The 17,085-nt window shown below is 29.1% G+C and overlaps 1 long non-coding RNA gene across 1 annotated transcript; it reads left to right on the top strand.

The window, feature by feature from the left end:
- Window positions 1-13,783: 13,783 nt before the first annotated feature.
- On the top strand, window positions 13,784-15,421 carry LOC135267414 (uncharacterized). Its single transcript, XR_010335843.1, has 2 exons — window positions 13,784-14,616; window positions 14,684-15,421. It is a non-coding gene; the product is annotated as an uncharacterized LOC135267414 (long non-coding RNA).
- The last annotated feature ends 1,664 nt before the right edge of the window (window positions 15,422-17,085 follow it).

Raw genomic sequence — 17,085 nt, 5'->3', positions numbered from 1 at the left:
AGAAAACTTTCACTAAACAAATGCCAAACGTCTTAGTTCGATTTATAAAAGCGACTTATGATACAGTTTAAACAAAAACAAATTATTTTCGTTGTTGTTGTGTTAAAATAATTTATTTCGAATGATTCAATGGAGCGAAACGAGTAAACTTTTATAGGACAGATGCAAAATAACATATTACCACATAAATCGTTATTTTAAAGCAAAGTATTAGCTTTTGCACTTGTTCAATTAAAGTTTGCTTACTTCGAAGTATGTAATCGTCCGGAATATTTTTTTTTGTCAAAACTCTAACATAATTTCTTCTTTTGAGCTTGAATATAGAGTTTTCATTACGTTTTAAAGTAGTTTACTCTACTCTAAGCATAGAATCAAACAGAGTAATCCGCTTTTGTTAAAACTGATACATAATTTGCTCTTATTTTCGAGAATAAGACGTTTTCAATATGCTTGATAAAATTTTTCTTGTTTATAGAAAGGAATCGTTTAAAATAAGCTGTATTTGCCTAAACTGATACGTAATTCGAAATTTATACATGGATACGAAGTTTTCAGTTTCTTTGACGTGAAATTTCTTGTTGCAAAAGGTAATACTTTGCTTTAAAACAACGCTTTATATGGTAATATGTGGTTTTGCATCTGCCCCATAAAAGTTCATTAGTTTCGAATCATAAATTCGTTTGAAATAAACAGTGCTGGTCAAAACTATAACGTAAATTATTTCTTTGAGACGAAATTTAAAGTTTTCATTAAGTTTTATACAAGTTTGCTCTATTCTAAGCAAAGGAGTAATCAGGATAAATTGCTTTTATCTAGAGTCATATATAATTTGCAGTTTTCAGCCAGAATAAGACGTTTTTAATCTTTTTAATGTAAGTTTTCGTGTTCAAAACAAAGGATCGTCCAAAATAAGCAGTTTTTGTCCAGACTGAAACGTAATTCGAATTTCTGTGCCTGAATAAGCGGTTTTCAGTTTCTTTGATGTAAGGTTTCTTGTTTGTAACAATGAATTAACAAAAATAATTGGTTTTTATCCAAACTGTGGCATGAATCAGCTTTAAGACTATAACGCAAATCTTTTGTTTTGTGCTAAAATAAAACGTTTTTAGTCAGTTTGATGTAAGTTTTCTTGTTAAAAGCAAAATATTGTCGAAAATCAACCGTTTTTGTCTAAACTGATACAAAATTCGGTGGTTTGTGTCCGAATACAAAGTTTTCAGATTCTTTAATGTTAGGTTTGCTGCTTCTAACAAAGAATCAACGAAAATATTTTGTTTTAATACAAACTGCAATATAAAATGTCTTTATAGGACAAAACATGATGTTTGGCATCTGTTTAATAAAAATTTACTCGTTTGGAAGCATAGAATCATTCCAAATAAGGTATTCTCGTCAAAACTATAATGTAATTAGTATTTTGTGCTAGAATACAGCGTTTTTGTTAGATTTTTTAACAATTTTGTCTATTTTAGGCAATGAAACGAATAGGATTAGCTGCCTTTATCCAAAGTGATACATAAATTGCTCTTTTATGCCAGATTAATACCTTTTTAGTCTGTTCGATGTAAGTTTTCTTGTTCAAAGCAAAAGATCGTCTAAAATAAGCCGTTTTTGTTTGAACTGATGAACAATTCAGACTGAGAGTCAACAAAAATAATTTGTTTTAATCCAAACTGATACTTTTTGACCCTATAAGAGTCCTATAAGAGTCCGAGATACGCCGTTCTCGTCAAGTGTATAACGTAATTCTTTTTTTGTGTCAGAATACGACGTTTTCTGTCTGTTTAATATAAGTTTTTAATAATAATAAGAATAATAATAATAATAATAATAATAATAATAAAAATAATAATAGTAATAAAAGTAAGCTTAGTTTTCTAAGCAAAAATGAAGCTTATTTTGTGTGTTATATGAGCGTTTTCTCATTTCTATGCAAGAAATCATCTGTGATCTGTGTTTTTAGGCAAGAAATTGTCTAAAATTAATAACTCAATTCAAAACTGGTATAAAAACATTTACTATACAAAAGTTAATAATAATAATAATAATAATAATAATAATAATAATAATAATAATAATAATAATAATAATAGTAATAATGATAATAAAAATAATTGTAATAATAATAATAATAATAAAAATAATAATAATAGTAGTAATAAAAGTAAGCTTAGTTTTCTAAGCAAAAATGAAGCTTATTTTGTGTTATATGAGCGTTTTCTCATTTCTATGCAAAAGATCATGTGTGATCTGTGTTTTTAGGCAATCTAAGCCATTTTATAGTTTTTAGGCAAGAAATTGGCTAAAATTAATCACTCATTTTAAAACTGGTATAAAAACAATACTATACAAAAGTTATAATCGGTTTTTAATAATAATAATAATAATAATAATAATAATAATAATAATAATAATAATAATAATAATAATAATAATAATAATAATAATAATAATAATAATAATAATAATAATAATAATAATAATAATAATAATAACAATAGTAATAATAATAATAATAATAATAATAACAATAATATTAATAAAAATAATAATAATAGTAATAAAAGTAAGCTTAGTTTTCTAAGCAAAAATGAAGCTTATTTTGTGTGTTATATGAGTGTTTTCTCATTTTTATGCAAGAAATCATCTGTGATCTGTGTTTTTAGGCAAGAAATTGTCTAAAATTAATAACTCATTTTAAAACTGGTATAAACACATTTACTATACAAAAGTTAATAATAATAATAATAATAATAATAATAATAATAATAATAATAGTAATAGTAACAAAAGTAATAATAATAATAATACTTTTAATAAGGAAAAATGGAGCTTATTTTGTGTGTTACATGAACCTTTTCTCATTTCTATGCAAAAGATCATGTGTGATCTGTGTTTTTAGGCAATCTAAGCCATTTTATAGTTTTTAATATTTAAGAAAAATTAGCTTTAAAATAAAATGTTTGAAAAACTGAAATTAAACTAAATTAATTGTGTCTAACACTTAAGTATAGGAAAAAGGAGGAGACATAAAAGTCACAAAAGTCTTAGAGTTGTCTTTAGTCGTCATATTAATAACAATAACATTTATAATAACAATACTAGTAGTACTAAATTTGCTTATATGCAAGCGCTTAATTAAGGTAACAGTTTTTTTGTTTTTTGCTTATATCTCGAAAACAGTTACTCCTATCAATTTTTACTTTTTCACCAAAATTAAAGGTGATAAAATTTTCTACAAAATAGTTATTTGCATTTTTCATGTAGAACTAACCATAAGCGAGATATTAAATAATTAATAATTAAAAAAAAGTGTTCTAACAGAAAATGTCTTGTGGTTTAAAATACACTTAATTTATTGGGTCCAATACTTTATTAGAAGAAAAAGAAGGTGACATAAAAGTCACTGAAGTCTTCAGAGTCGTTTTTAAATGCTGCATTTTTGTCTTCGTCTCAAACATTGAAAACTGAATTACATTTTTGTTCAGTAACAGTTACAGTTTTCTTATTGGTTTTTTGCTTATATCTCGAAAACAGTTACTCCTATCAAATTTTATCTTTCTTTCACAATTAAAGCTGATAAAATTTCCAACAAAATAGTTATTTGCACCTCCTTTTTCTTCTAATTAAGTATTGGACCCAATAAATTAAGTGTATTTTAAATCACAAGACATTTTCTGCTAAAACACATTTTTTTTAATTATTAATTATTTTCAAACTTATATCTCGCTTATGGTTTGTTCTACATGAAAAATGCAAATAACTCTTTTGCAGGAAATTTTATCATCTTTAATTTTGGTGAAAAGTTAAAAATTGATAGGAGTAACTATTTTCGAGATATAAGCAAGAAACCAAAAAACTATTACCTTAATGCAGCGTTTGCATATAAGCAAATTTAGTACTATTAGTTTTATTATTATTAATGTTATTGTTATTAATATGACGACTAAAGACAATTCTGAAACCTTTAGAGACTTTTATGTCTTCTCCATTTTCCTTCACTAAAGTGTTAGACACAATTAATTTAGTTTAATTTCAGTTTTTCAAACATTTTATTTTAAAGCAAATTTTTGTTAAAGATTATTTATATCCAACTCTATAACTCGCTTATGGTTGGTCTTACAAAAGAAATGCAAATAACTATTTTGTAGGAAATTTTATCAGCTTTAATTTTAGTAAAAAGATAAAAATTGATAGGAGTAACTGTTTTCGAGATATAAGCAAGAAACCAAAACACTGTTACCTTAATTAAGCGTTTGCATATAAGCAAATTCAGTACTATTAGTATTATTATTATTAATGTTATTGTTATTAATATGACGACTAAAAACGACTCTGAAGACTTTGGTGACTTTTATGTCTTCTCCTTTTTCCTATACTAAAGTGTTAGACTCAATTAATTTAGTTTAATTTCGGTATTTCAAACATTTTATTTTAAAGCAAATTTTTGTTAAAGATTATTTACATCCAACTCTATAACTCCCTTATGGTTGGTTCTACAAAAAATATGCTAAAAACTATTTTGTAGGAAATTTTATCAGCTTTAATTTTGAAGGAAAGATAAAAATTTATAGGAGTAACTGTTTTCGAGATATAAGCAAAAAACCAAAGTGAAAACTGTAACAGTTACTGAACAAAAATGTAATTCAGTTTTCAATGTTTGAGACGAAGACGAAAATGCAGCATTTAAAAACGACTCTGAAGACTTCAGTGACTTTTAAGTCACCTCCTTATTCTTCTAATAAAGTATTGGACCCAATAAATTAAGTGTATTTTAAATCACAAGACATTTTCTGTTAAAGCACTTTTTTTTAAATATTGATTATTTTTAAACTTACATCTCGCTTATGGTTAGTCCTACATGAAAAATGCAAATAACTATTTTGTAGGAAATTTTATCAGCTTTAATTTTAGTAAAAAGATAAAAATTGATTGGAGTAACTGTTTTCGAGATATAAGCAAGAAACCAAAAAACTGTTACCTTAATTAAGCGCTTGCATATAAGCAAATTTAGTACTATTAGTATTATTATTATTAATGTTATTGTTATTAATATGACAATTAAAGACGACTCTGAAACCTTTAGTGACTTTTATGTCTTCTTCTTTTTCCTCTACTAAAGTGTTAGACACAATTAATTTAGTTTAATTTCAGTATTTCAAACATTTTATTTTAAAGCAAATTTTTGTTAAATATTATTTATATCCATCTCTATAACTCGCTTATGCTTGGTCCTACAAGAAAAATGCAAATAACTATTTTGTAGGAAATTTTATCAGCTTTAATTTTAGTAAAAAGATAAAAATTGATAGGATTAACTGTTTTCGAGATATAAGCAAGAAACCAAAAAACTGTTACCTTAATAAAGCGCTTGCGTATAAGCAAATTTAGTACTATTAGTATTATTATTATTAATGTTATTGTTATTAATATGACGACTAAAAACGACTCTGAAGACTTTGGTGACTTTTATGTCTTCTCCTTTTTCCTATACTAAAGTGTTAGACTCAATTAATTTTTAGTTTAATTTCGGTTTTACAAACATTTTATATTAAAGCAAATTTTTGTTAAAGATTATTTATATCCAACTCTATAACTCGCTTATGGTTGGTCTTACAAAAGAGATGCAAATAACTATTTTGTAGGAAATTTCATCAGCTTTAATTTTAGTAAAAAGATAAAAATTCATTGGAGTAACTGTTTTCGAGATATAAGCAAGAAACCAAAACACTGTTACCTTAATTAAGCGTTTGCATATAAGCAAATTTAGTACTATTAGTATTATTATTATTAATGTTTATGTTATTAATATGACGACTAAAGACGACTCTGAAACCATTAGTGACTTTTATGTCTTTTTCTTTTTCCTCTACTAAAGTGTTAGACACAATTAAATTAGTTTAATTTCAGTTTTTCAAACATTTTATTTTAAAGCAAATTTTTGTAAAATATTATTTATATCCAACTCTATAACTCGCTTATGGTTGGTCCTACAAGAAAAATGCAAATAACAATTTTGTAGGAAATTTTATCAGCTTTAATTTTGAAAAAAAGATAAAAATTGATAGGAGTAACAGTTTTCGAGATATAAGCAAAAAACCAAAAAACTGTTAACTTAATTAAGCGTTTGCATATAAGCAAATTTAGTACTATTAGTATTATTATTATTAATGTTATTGTTAATATGACAATTAAAGACGACTCTGAAACCTTTAGTGACTTTTATGTCTTCTTCTTTTTCCTCTACTAAAGTGTTAGACACAATTAATTTAGTTTAATTTCAGTATTTCAAACATTTTATTTAAAAGCAAATTTTTGTTAAATATTATTTATATCCATCTCTATAACTCGCTTATGCTTGGTCCTACAAGAAAAATGCAAATAACAATTTTGTAGGAAATTTTATCAGCTTTAATTTTGAAAAAAAGATAAAAATTGATAGGAGTAACAGTTTTCGAGATATAAGCAAAAAACCAAAGTGAAAACTGTAACAGTTACTGAACAAAAATGTAATTCAGTTTTCAACGTTTGAGACGAAGACGAAAATGCAGCATTTAAAATCGACTCTGAAGACTTCAGTGACTTTTATGTCACCTCCTTTTTCTTCTAATAAAGTATTGGACCCAATAAATTAAGTGTATTTTAAATCACAAGACATTTTCTGTTAAAGCTCTTTTTTTTTAAATATTAATTATTTTCGAACTTATATCTCGATTATAGTTAGTCCTACATGAAAAATGCAAATTACTATTTTGTAGGAAATTTTATCAGCTTTAATTTTAGTAAAAAGATAAAAATTGATTGGAGTAACTGTTTTCGAGATATAAGCAAGAAACCAAAAAACTGTTACCTTAATTAAGCGCTTGCATATAAGCAAATTTAGTACTAAAAGCAACTCTGAAGACTTTGGTGACTTTTATGTCTTCTCCATTTTCCTCTAGTAAAGTGTTAGACCCAATTAATTTAGTTTAATTTCAGTATGTCAAACATTTTATTTTAAAGCAAATTTTTGTTAAATATTATTTATATCCATCTCTATAACTCGCTTATGCTTGGTCCTACAAGAAAAATGCAAATAATTATTTTGTAGGAAATTTTATCAGCTTTACTTTTAGTCAAAAGATAAAAATTGATAGGAGTAACTGTTTTCGAGGTATAAGCAAGAAACCAAAAAACTGTTACCTTAATAAAGCGCTTGCATATAAGCAAATTTAATACTATTAGTATTATTATTATTAATGTTATTGTTATTAATATGACGACTAAAAACGACTCTGAAGACTTTGGTGACTTTTATGTCTTCTCCTTTTTTCTACACTAAAGTGTTAGACTCAATTAATTTAGTTTAATTTCGGTTTTTCAAACATATTATTTTAAAGCAAATTTTTGTTAAAGATTATTTATATCCAACTCTATAACTCGCTTATGGTTGGTCTTACAAAAGAAATGCAAATAACCATTTTGTAGGAAATTTTATCAGCTTTAATTTTAGTAAAAAGATAAAAATTGATAGGAGTAACTGTTTTCGAGATATAAGCAAGAAACCAAAACACTGTTACCTTAATTAAGCGTTTGCATATAAGCAAATTCAGTACTATTAGTATTATTATTATTAATGTTATTGTTATTAATATGACGACTAAAAACGACTCTGAAGACTTTGGTGACTTTTATGTCTTCTCCTTTTTCCTATACTAAAGTGTTAGACTCAATTAATTTAGTTTAATTTCGGTATTTCAAACATTTTATTTTAAAGCAAATTTTTGTTAAAGATTATTTACATCCAACTCTATAACTCCCTTATGGTTGGTTCTACAAAAAAAATGCTAAAAACTATTTTGTAGGAAATTTTATCAGCTTTAATTTTGAAGGAAAGATAAAAATTTATAGGAGTAACTGTTTTCGAGATATAAGCAAAAAAACAAAGTGAAAACTGTAACAGTTACTGAACAAAAATGTAATTCAGTTTTCAATGTTTGAGACGAAGACGAAAATGCAGCATTTAAAAACGACTCTGAAAACTTCAGTGACTTTTAAGTCACCTCCTTATTCTTCTAATAAAGTATTGGACCCAATAAATTAAGTGTATTTTAAATCACAAGACATTTTCTGTTAAAGCACTTTTTTTTTAAATATTGATTATTTTTAAACTTACATCTCGCTTATGGTTAGTCCTACATGAAAAATGCAAATAACTATTTTGTAGGAAATTTTATCAGCTTTAATTTTAGTAAAAAGATAAAAATTGATAGGAGTAACTGTTTTCGAGATATAAGCAAAAAACCAAAAAACTGTTAACTTAATTAAGCGTTTGCATATAAGCAAATTTAGTACTATTAGTATTATTATTATTAATGTTATTGTTAATATGACAATTAAAGACGACTCTGAAACCTTTAGTGACTTTTATGTCTTCTTCTTTTTCCTCTACTAAAGTGTTAGACACAATTAATTTAGTTTAATTTCAGTATTTCGAACATTTTATTTAAAAGCAAATTTTTGTTAAATATTATTTATATCCATCTCTATAACTCGCTTATGCTTGGTCCTACAAGAAAAATGCAAATAACTATTTTGTAGGAAATTTTATCAGCTTTAATTTTAGTAAAAAGATAAAAATTGATAGGATTAACTGTTTTCGAGATATAAGCAAGAAACCAAAAAACTGTTACCTTAATAAAGCGCTTGCGTATAAGCAAATTTAGTACTATTAGTATTATTATTATTAATGTTATTGTTATTAATATGACGACTAAAAACGACCCTGAAGACTTTGGTGACTTTTATGTCTTCTCCTTTTTCCTATACTAAAGTGTTAGACTCAATTAATTTTTAGTTTAATTTCGGTTTTTCAAACATTTTATTTTAAAGCAAATTTTTGTTAAAGATTATTTATATCCAACTCTATAACTCGCTTATGGTTGGTCTTACAAAAAAGATGCAAATAACTATTTTGTAGGAAATTTTATCAGCTTTAATTTTTGTAAAAAGATAAAAATTGATAGGACTAAATGTTTTCAAGATATAAGCAAGAAACCAAAACACTGTTACCTTAATTAAGCGTTTGCATATAAGCAAATTTAGTACTATTAGTATTATTATTATTAATGTTTATGTTATTAATATGACGACTAAAGACGACACTGAAACCTTTAGTGACTTTTATGTCTTTTTCTTTTTCCTCTACTAAAGTGTTAGACACAATTAAATTAGTTTAATTTCAGTTTTTCAAACATTTTATTTTAAAGCAAATTTTTGTAAAATATTATTTATATCCAACTCTATAACTCGCTTATGGTTGGTCCTACAAGAAAAATGCAAATAACAATTTTGTAGGAAATTTTATCAGCTTTAATTTTGAAAGAAAGATAAAAATTGATTGGAGTAACAGTTTTCGAGATATAAGCAAAAAACCAATAAGAAAACTGTAACTGTTACTGAACAAAAATGTAATTCAGTTTTCAATGTTTGAGACGAAGACGAAAATGCAGCATTTAAAAACGACTCTGAAGACTTCAGTGACTTTTATGTCACCTCCTTTTTCTTCTAATAAAGTATTGGACCCAATAAATTAAGTGTATTTTACATCACAAGACATTTTCTGTTAAAGCACTTTTTTTTAAATATTAATTATTTTTAAACTTATATCTCACTTATGGTTAGTCCTACATGAAAAATGCAAATTACTATTTTGTAGAAAATTTTATCAGCTTTAATTTTAGTAAAAAGATAAAAATTGATAGGAGAAACTGTTTTCGAGATATAAGCAAGAAACCAAAAAACTGTTACCTTAATTAAGCGCTTGCATATAAGCAAATTTAGTACTAAAAACAACTCTGAAGACTTTGGTGACTTTATGTCTTCTCCTTTTTCCTCTACTAAAGTGTTAAACCCAATTAATTTATTTTAATATCGGTTTTTCAAACATTTTATTTTAAAGCAAATTTTTGTTAAAGATTATTTATATCCAACTCTATAACTCGCTTATGGTTGGTCCTACAAAAAAATGCAAATAACTATTTTGTAGGAAATTTTATCAGTTTTGATTTTGAAAAAAAGATAAAAATTGATAGGAGTAACTGTTTTCGAGATATAAGCAAGAAACCAAAAAACTGTTACCTTAATTAAGCGTTTGCATATAAGCAAATTTAGTCCTATTAGTATTATTATTATTAATGTTATTGTTATTAATATGACGACTAAAGACGACTCTGAAACATTTAGTGACTTTTATGTCTTCTCCTTTTTCCTCTACTAAAGTGTTAGACACAATTAATTTAGTTTAATTCCGGTTTTTCAAGCATTTTATTTTAAAGCAAATTTTTGTTAAATATTATTTATATCCAACTCTATAACTCGTTTATGCTTGGTCCTACAAGAAAAATGTAATTAACTATTTTGTTGGAAATTTTATCAGCTTTAATTTTGGAAGAAAGATAAAATTTGATAGGAGTAACTGTTTTCGAGATATAAGCAAAAAACCAATAAGAAAACTGTAACTGTTACTGAACAAAAATGTAATTCAGTTTTCAATGTTTGAGACGAAGACGAAAATGCAGCATTTAAAAACGACTCTGAAGACTTCAGTGACTTTTATGTCACCTCCTTTTTCTTCTAATAAAGTATTGGACCCAATAAATTAAGTGTATTTTACATCACAAGACATTTTCTGTTAAAGCACTTTTTTTTAAATATTAATTATTTTTAAACTTATATCTCACTTATGGTTAGTCCTACACGAAAAATGCAAATAAACATTTTGTAGGAAATTTGATCAGCTTGAATTTTAGTAAAAAGATAAAAATTGATAGGAGTAACTGTTTTCGAGATATAAGCAAGAAATTAAAAAACTGTTACCTTAATTAAGCGTTTGCATATAAGCAAATTTAGTACTATTAGTGTTATTATTATTAATGTTATTGTTATTAATATGACGATTAAAAACGACGCTGAAGACTTTGGTGACTTTTACGTCTCCTTCTTTTTCCTCTACTAAAGTGTTAGACCCAATTAATTTAGTTTAATTTCGGTTTTTCAAACATTTTATTTTAAAGCAAATTTTTGTTAAAGATTATTTATATCCAACTCTATAACTCGCTTATGGTTGGTCCTACAAAAAAAATGCTAAAAACTATTTTGTAGGAAATTTTGTCAGCTTTAATTTTGAAGGAAAGATAAAAATTTACAGGAGTAACTGTTTTCGAGATATAAGCAAAAAACCAAAGTGAAAACTGTAACAGTTACTGAACAAAAATGTAATTCAGTTTTCAATGTTTGAGACGAAGACGAAAATGCAGCATTTAAAATCGACTCTGAAGACTTCAGTGACTTTTATGTCACCTCCTTTTTCTTCTAATAAAGTATTGGACCCAATAAATTAAGTGTATTTTAAATCACAAGACATTTTCTGTTAAAGCTCTTTTTTTTTAAATATTAATTATTTTCAAACTTTTATCTCGATTATTGTTAGTCCTACATGAAAAATGCAAATTACTATTTTGTAGAAAATTTTATCAGCTTTAATTTTAGTAAAAAGATAAAAATTGATAGGAGAAACTGTTTTCGAGATATAAGCAAGAAACCAAAAAACTGTTACCTTAATTAAGCGCTTGCATATAAGCAAATTTAGTACTAAAAACAACTCTGAAGACTTTGGTGACTTTATGTCTTCTCCTTTTTCCTCTACTAAAGTGTTAAACCCAATTAATTTATTTTAATATAGGTTTTTCAAACATTTTATTTTAAAGCAAATTTTTGTTAAAGATTATTTATATCCAACTCTATAACTCGCTTATGGTTGGTCCTACAAGAAAAATGCAAATAACTATTTTGTAGGAAATTTTATCAGCTTTAATTTTAGTAAAAAGATAAAAATTGATAGGAGTAACTGTTTTCGAGATATAAGCAAGAAACCAAACCACTGTTACCTTAATTAAGCGTTTGCATATAAGCAAATTTAGTACTATTAGTATTATTATTATTAATGTTATTGTTTTTAATATGACGACTAAAGACGACACTGAAACCTTTAGTGAATTTTATGTCTTTTTCTTTTTCCTCTACTAAAGTGTTAGACACAATTAATTTAGTTTAATTCCGGTTTTTCAAGCATTTTATTTTAAAGCAAATTTTTGTTAAATATTATTTATATCCAACTCTATAACTCATTTATGCTTGGTCCTACAAGAAAAATGTAAATAACTATTTTGTAGGAAATTTTATCAGCTTTAATTTTGAAAAAAAGATAAAAATTTATAGGAGTAACAGTTTTCGAGATATAAGCAAAAAAACAATACGAAAACTGTAACTGTTACTGAACAAAAATGTAATTCTGTTTTCAATGTTTGAGACGAAGACGAAAATGCAGCGTTTAAAATCGACTCTGAAGACTTCAGTGACTTTTATGTCACCTCCTTTTTCTTCCAATAAGGTATTGGTCCCAATAAATTAAGTGTATTTTAAATCCCAAGACATTTTCTGTTAAAGCACTTTTTTTTCAAATATTAATTATTTTCAAGCTTATATCTCGCTTATGGTTAGTCCTACATGAAAAATGCAAATTACTATTTTGTAGGAAATTTTATCAGCTTTAATTTTAGTAAAAAGATAAAAACATGATGTTTGGCATATGTTTAATAAAAATTTACTCGTTTGGAAGCATAGAATCACTCCAAATAAGCTATTCTCGTCAAAACTATAATGTAATTAGTATTTTGTGCCAAAATACAGCGTTTTTGTTAGATTTATTAACAATTTAGTCTATTTTAAGCAATGAAACGAATAGGATTAGCTGCCTTTATCCAAAGTGATACATAAATTGCTCTTTTATGCCAGATTTATACGTTTTTAGTCTGTTCGATGTAAGTTTTCTTGTTCAAAGCAAAAGATCGTCTAAAATAAGCCGTTTTTGTTTGAACTGATGAACAATTTGGACTAAGAGTCAACAAAAATAATTTGTTTTAATCCAAACTGATACTTTTTGTTCCTATAAGTGTCCTATAAGAGTCCAAGATACGCCGTTCTCGTCAAGTCTATAACGTAATTCGTTTTTTTGTGTCAGAATATGTGGCTTTGGTTACTCTTTATAAAAGTTTGCTCTTATGTAAGCAAAGGAACAAACAGGATAAACTGCTTCTATTTAAAGTGATACATAATAAGCTCTTTTGTGACAGAATACGTTTGTCTGTTTAATATAAGTTTTTAATAATAATAATAATAATAATAATAATAATAATAATAATAATAATAATAATAATAATAATAATAATAATAATAATAATAATAATATTAATAGTAATAATAACAATAATAATAGTAATAATAATAATTATTATAATATTAATAAATAATAATAATAATAGTAATGAAAGTAAGCTTAGTTTTCTAAGTAAAATTAAGCTTATTTTGTGTGTTATATGAGCGTTTTCTCATTTCTATGCAAGAGATCATCTGTGATCTGTGTTTTTAGACAAGAAAATGTTTAAATTTAATAACTCATTTTAAAACTGATATAAAAACATTTACTATACAAAAGTTAATAAAAATAATAATAACAATGGTAATAATAATAATAATAATAATAATAATAATAATAATAATAACAATAATAATAATAATAATAATAATAATAATAATAATAGAAATAATAATAATAAGAATAATAATAGTAATAAAAGTAAGCTTAGTTTTCTAAGCAAAAATAAAGCTTATTTTGTGTGTTATATGAGCGTTTTCTCATTTCTATGCAAGAGATCATCTGTGATCTGTTTTTAGACAATGTTACGTTTGGAAAATCCACCCTGACTTAGAAGGGCGGGTCAGGGTGTAATTTTAATGCCCTTAACGGCGTCAGAGTGAACGGCTGACGTCGGAGCGTCAATGTTCCTGTTCCTTCTGTGATGTCCGCTTTTTTGTCAACCTTACAAAGAAATGTTTTTTTTTCTTCCTTATATGTGGCTCGGTGCGTCCCGCATTCAGTTGTGGGCAAACCTGAATGTCGCAGCCTTTTAGTGCCCACTGTCCTGAAAATGTTTCTGGTTAAAACCGTAGGTTGGTACCTTGATAACTTAGTTGGGAAAATCGTCGGAAATGCTATCCGTTAGGGCCGGATAGCCTCCTTATTTCCTTTTGCCTGCCCTAGGGGTTCCCATGTGGGCTATGGGGGCCTTAGTTTAATTGCCCATGTCATTGTTTACATTTTCTTATCTGTTTTGAATTTGAATCTAACCTGTAATTGTCAATCTTAGTTACCTTTCTAAACTCCCTAGTTTTCCTCTTATCTTCTGTTTAGCGCGTAAATTTTAAATTTTCGTTTCCGTTTCACTTTTTTTCTGAGTCTCGTTCTTTAAAACTCCGAACGGAAATCGTTCTAGCACTTTTGTCCTAGCTCCGTTGTGGGAGTCATCTCGAGTGATCAGATTTTAGATCATCTCACATTATTGTGGAGATTTGCGGTCATCGAGTGTGAAAATTTAAGTATCGTATGGAGTGATTCGTTGTGAGTGCAGCTTCACTAAGATTTTCGTGGTAAATGCTCGCACCATCGCCGTAGCCGAATAGTCGGATTCGCAGGACAAAATTCTTTTGTTAACACGAGGAAGCCGCCCAACATCAAAGGTACCGAATTGATTCTGATGAGCCCTTTTCTTTGTTTTCTTGGTTCAGTGTGTATTTCGATTTAAAGGCTTCAAATTGGGGGGAGTAAAACCTTCGAGGGGACCTAACATCCCATCATCTCTCGTTCCGGACGTGGTCCTTCGCCGTTATCACCAAACCCGCCATCTGCGAGGTCAACAGCTACCTCTGAGGGAGCCCCTCATCGAAAAGACGGTCAGGCAAGCCTTTGTTAATTACGGACGCGCCGGAACCCCCTAACCTCGAGCCTTTTTGCTGTCTCGTGTGTTCTCTTTCTTCCAATTTTTTTTGTTTGATCGCCTCACGATCAAAGGTAATATTGCTGATCTCATTTTGTAATTTAATATATATAATTTCGTTGTAAATCGTCTCTGGACATATCGGTTGGTAGATTCGGTTATTAATTTTGCGCTTATCGATATCAGTCACAAAACATAGATCTATGAGTTTGCGGCCGACAAAGAATAATATTCCGAGCACGTGATCGGTATAAGAGAATCACTTTTCTCCTGTCTACTTGTCCAGCGTAGATAGAATAGTATTTTTTTATTTCTTTAATAATTTTTAATTTCCTACATTTTTTTAAATCTTTGTTATATAATATTTTAATCCATTAAAATTTAATTTCGGGGAAACCCCTTTTTCTTTCCTTTCTTTTTTTTCCCTCTAGTTGGGGTTATACAACTAGTGGCGCCCAATAACTTCGGTTTATAGTTCTTTGTGATCACCCACGCCCAACACCCAGAGCCGGCTGGCACCAACTTGTGTTACTTAGGTAACATATTTTGGCGCCCAACGTGGGGCCACGTTTTCTGAATTGTGTGGGAATTTGTCGTTGAGTTAGAAATATTCGGGTTGGCCGTTCTGGTCGTTATTACTGTTAAAAGATGGATCCACATCGGTTAGGTCGTGATGAATTAAGATATGAGCTATTAGTAAGGGGTTTTTCCGATGTTAGGGCAGAAACATTGAGCTCGTTGCGGAGGAAATTGTCTGAGCTGCTGCGTACCGAGTCATTCGGGGAACTCGTCTTAGATAGTAGCGTAAAGTTAGATAGGGTGGATGAATTAAGAATTGTCAACACGAAAGTGGTTGAATTATAGCATTCGTTGGAAGCCGTAGCGCGCTTGCAAAAAAATAGTAATGACCACCGAGTTTTTGAAAGCAAGTTACGCCATCTGTACGGTCGGGTAATTCGGGTGCAGCAGTCTCTTAGCTCGGAAACACCTGACGAAGCTGTCGAAAACGCTATCGCCAACATCCTTCAGGAATTGGATGACATAGACATGTCCCTGAACTTAAAACTCTCGAGTGCCGACCCTTCTGTAGCGATGGGAAGTTTGCCATCCCCAATAGTGGAGGGCGCCCAGGGTTTGCCGGTTCAGGTTCGTAGTCATCCACAACCACCAGTACCGGTTTATAAATGGGGCATCACTTTTACCGGAGAGAAGGACGGACTAAGCGTGAATGCGTTTATTGAACGGGTGGAGGAGTACCGAGTGGCACGCTCCTGTACCGAGGCCCAACTGACCGACTCAATTATAGATTTGTTGGGAGGTAGCGCCCTCATTTGGTACCGGTCGGTTCGGGCGGAAATTTCGACATGGACGGATTTTGTGCAACGGTTGCGGGCGGAGTTTTTGCCCTTCGATTACGAAACGGATTTATGGGGCGAGATCCGATCACGGGTTCAAAGCTCGTCTGAACGCGTGGGCAACTATTTCGCTTGCATGGTGAATTTATTTAATCGTCTCCCCACAAAACCTACCGAGGAAGAGAAACTAAAAGTATTGCGTCGGAATATTTCCCCATATTATATCCGCGGTCTCGGGCTGAGCGATGTTACGAGCGTCCAGCACCTCTTAGAACTTTGCAAAAAGCTGGAAGTTTCTAAGCAATATGCTTCTGTCACTCGTCCGGCAATAAATCAGGTAAATTTATTAGAGCCAGACCTTGCAGGTCCCGGAACTTCGGAGCCAGACATTAAACTTGAGCCGATCGAGAGTGTCTGTTGGAACTGTAACGAGCGGGGACACTACTTTTCCGGATGTAAAAAGCCGCGAAGACAAAGGTTTTGCTATCGATGTGGGAAGAAAGATGTGGTAAAAAGTCAGTGCTCTTGCAGTTCGGGAAACGCGGACGGGGATCGTGGAAAAGCCGGACCACGATCTCAGCAGTAACGGGAGCAACGGCGGATAATTCATGGCAGGAGTGGCTTAACCTTATTCGTACCGAATTTAAAAAGGCCAAGATTGAAGCGCTTTTCGCAAAGCAGACGGGGGATCCGCGACCCTATTTAGACGTATCGATACACGGAATTAAGTTCTCTGCGTTGTTGGATTCGGGAGCCACTCAAACGGTATTAGGTTGTAGTGGGTGGGCTAAAGTAAGCTCATCCGGTGTAGTTTTAGAACCACCAAGTAGTGTTTCAGTTAGGGTTGCAAATGGGGA

Source organism: Tribolium castaneum, unplaced genomic scaffold, assembly GCF_031307605.1.
Source record: "Tribolium castaneum strain GA2 unplaced genomic scaffold, icTriCast1.1 ptg000022l, whole genome shotgun sequence".
NCBI classification, from domain to species: Eukaryota; Metazoa; Arthropoda; class Insecta; order Coleoptera; family Tenebrionidae; genus Tribolium; species Tribolium castaneum.
This window is presented reverse-complemented; position numbering and strand designations above follow the sequence as displayed.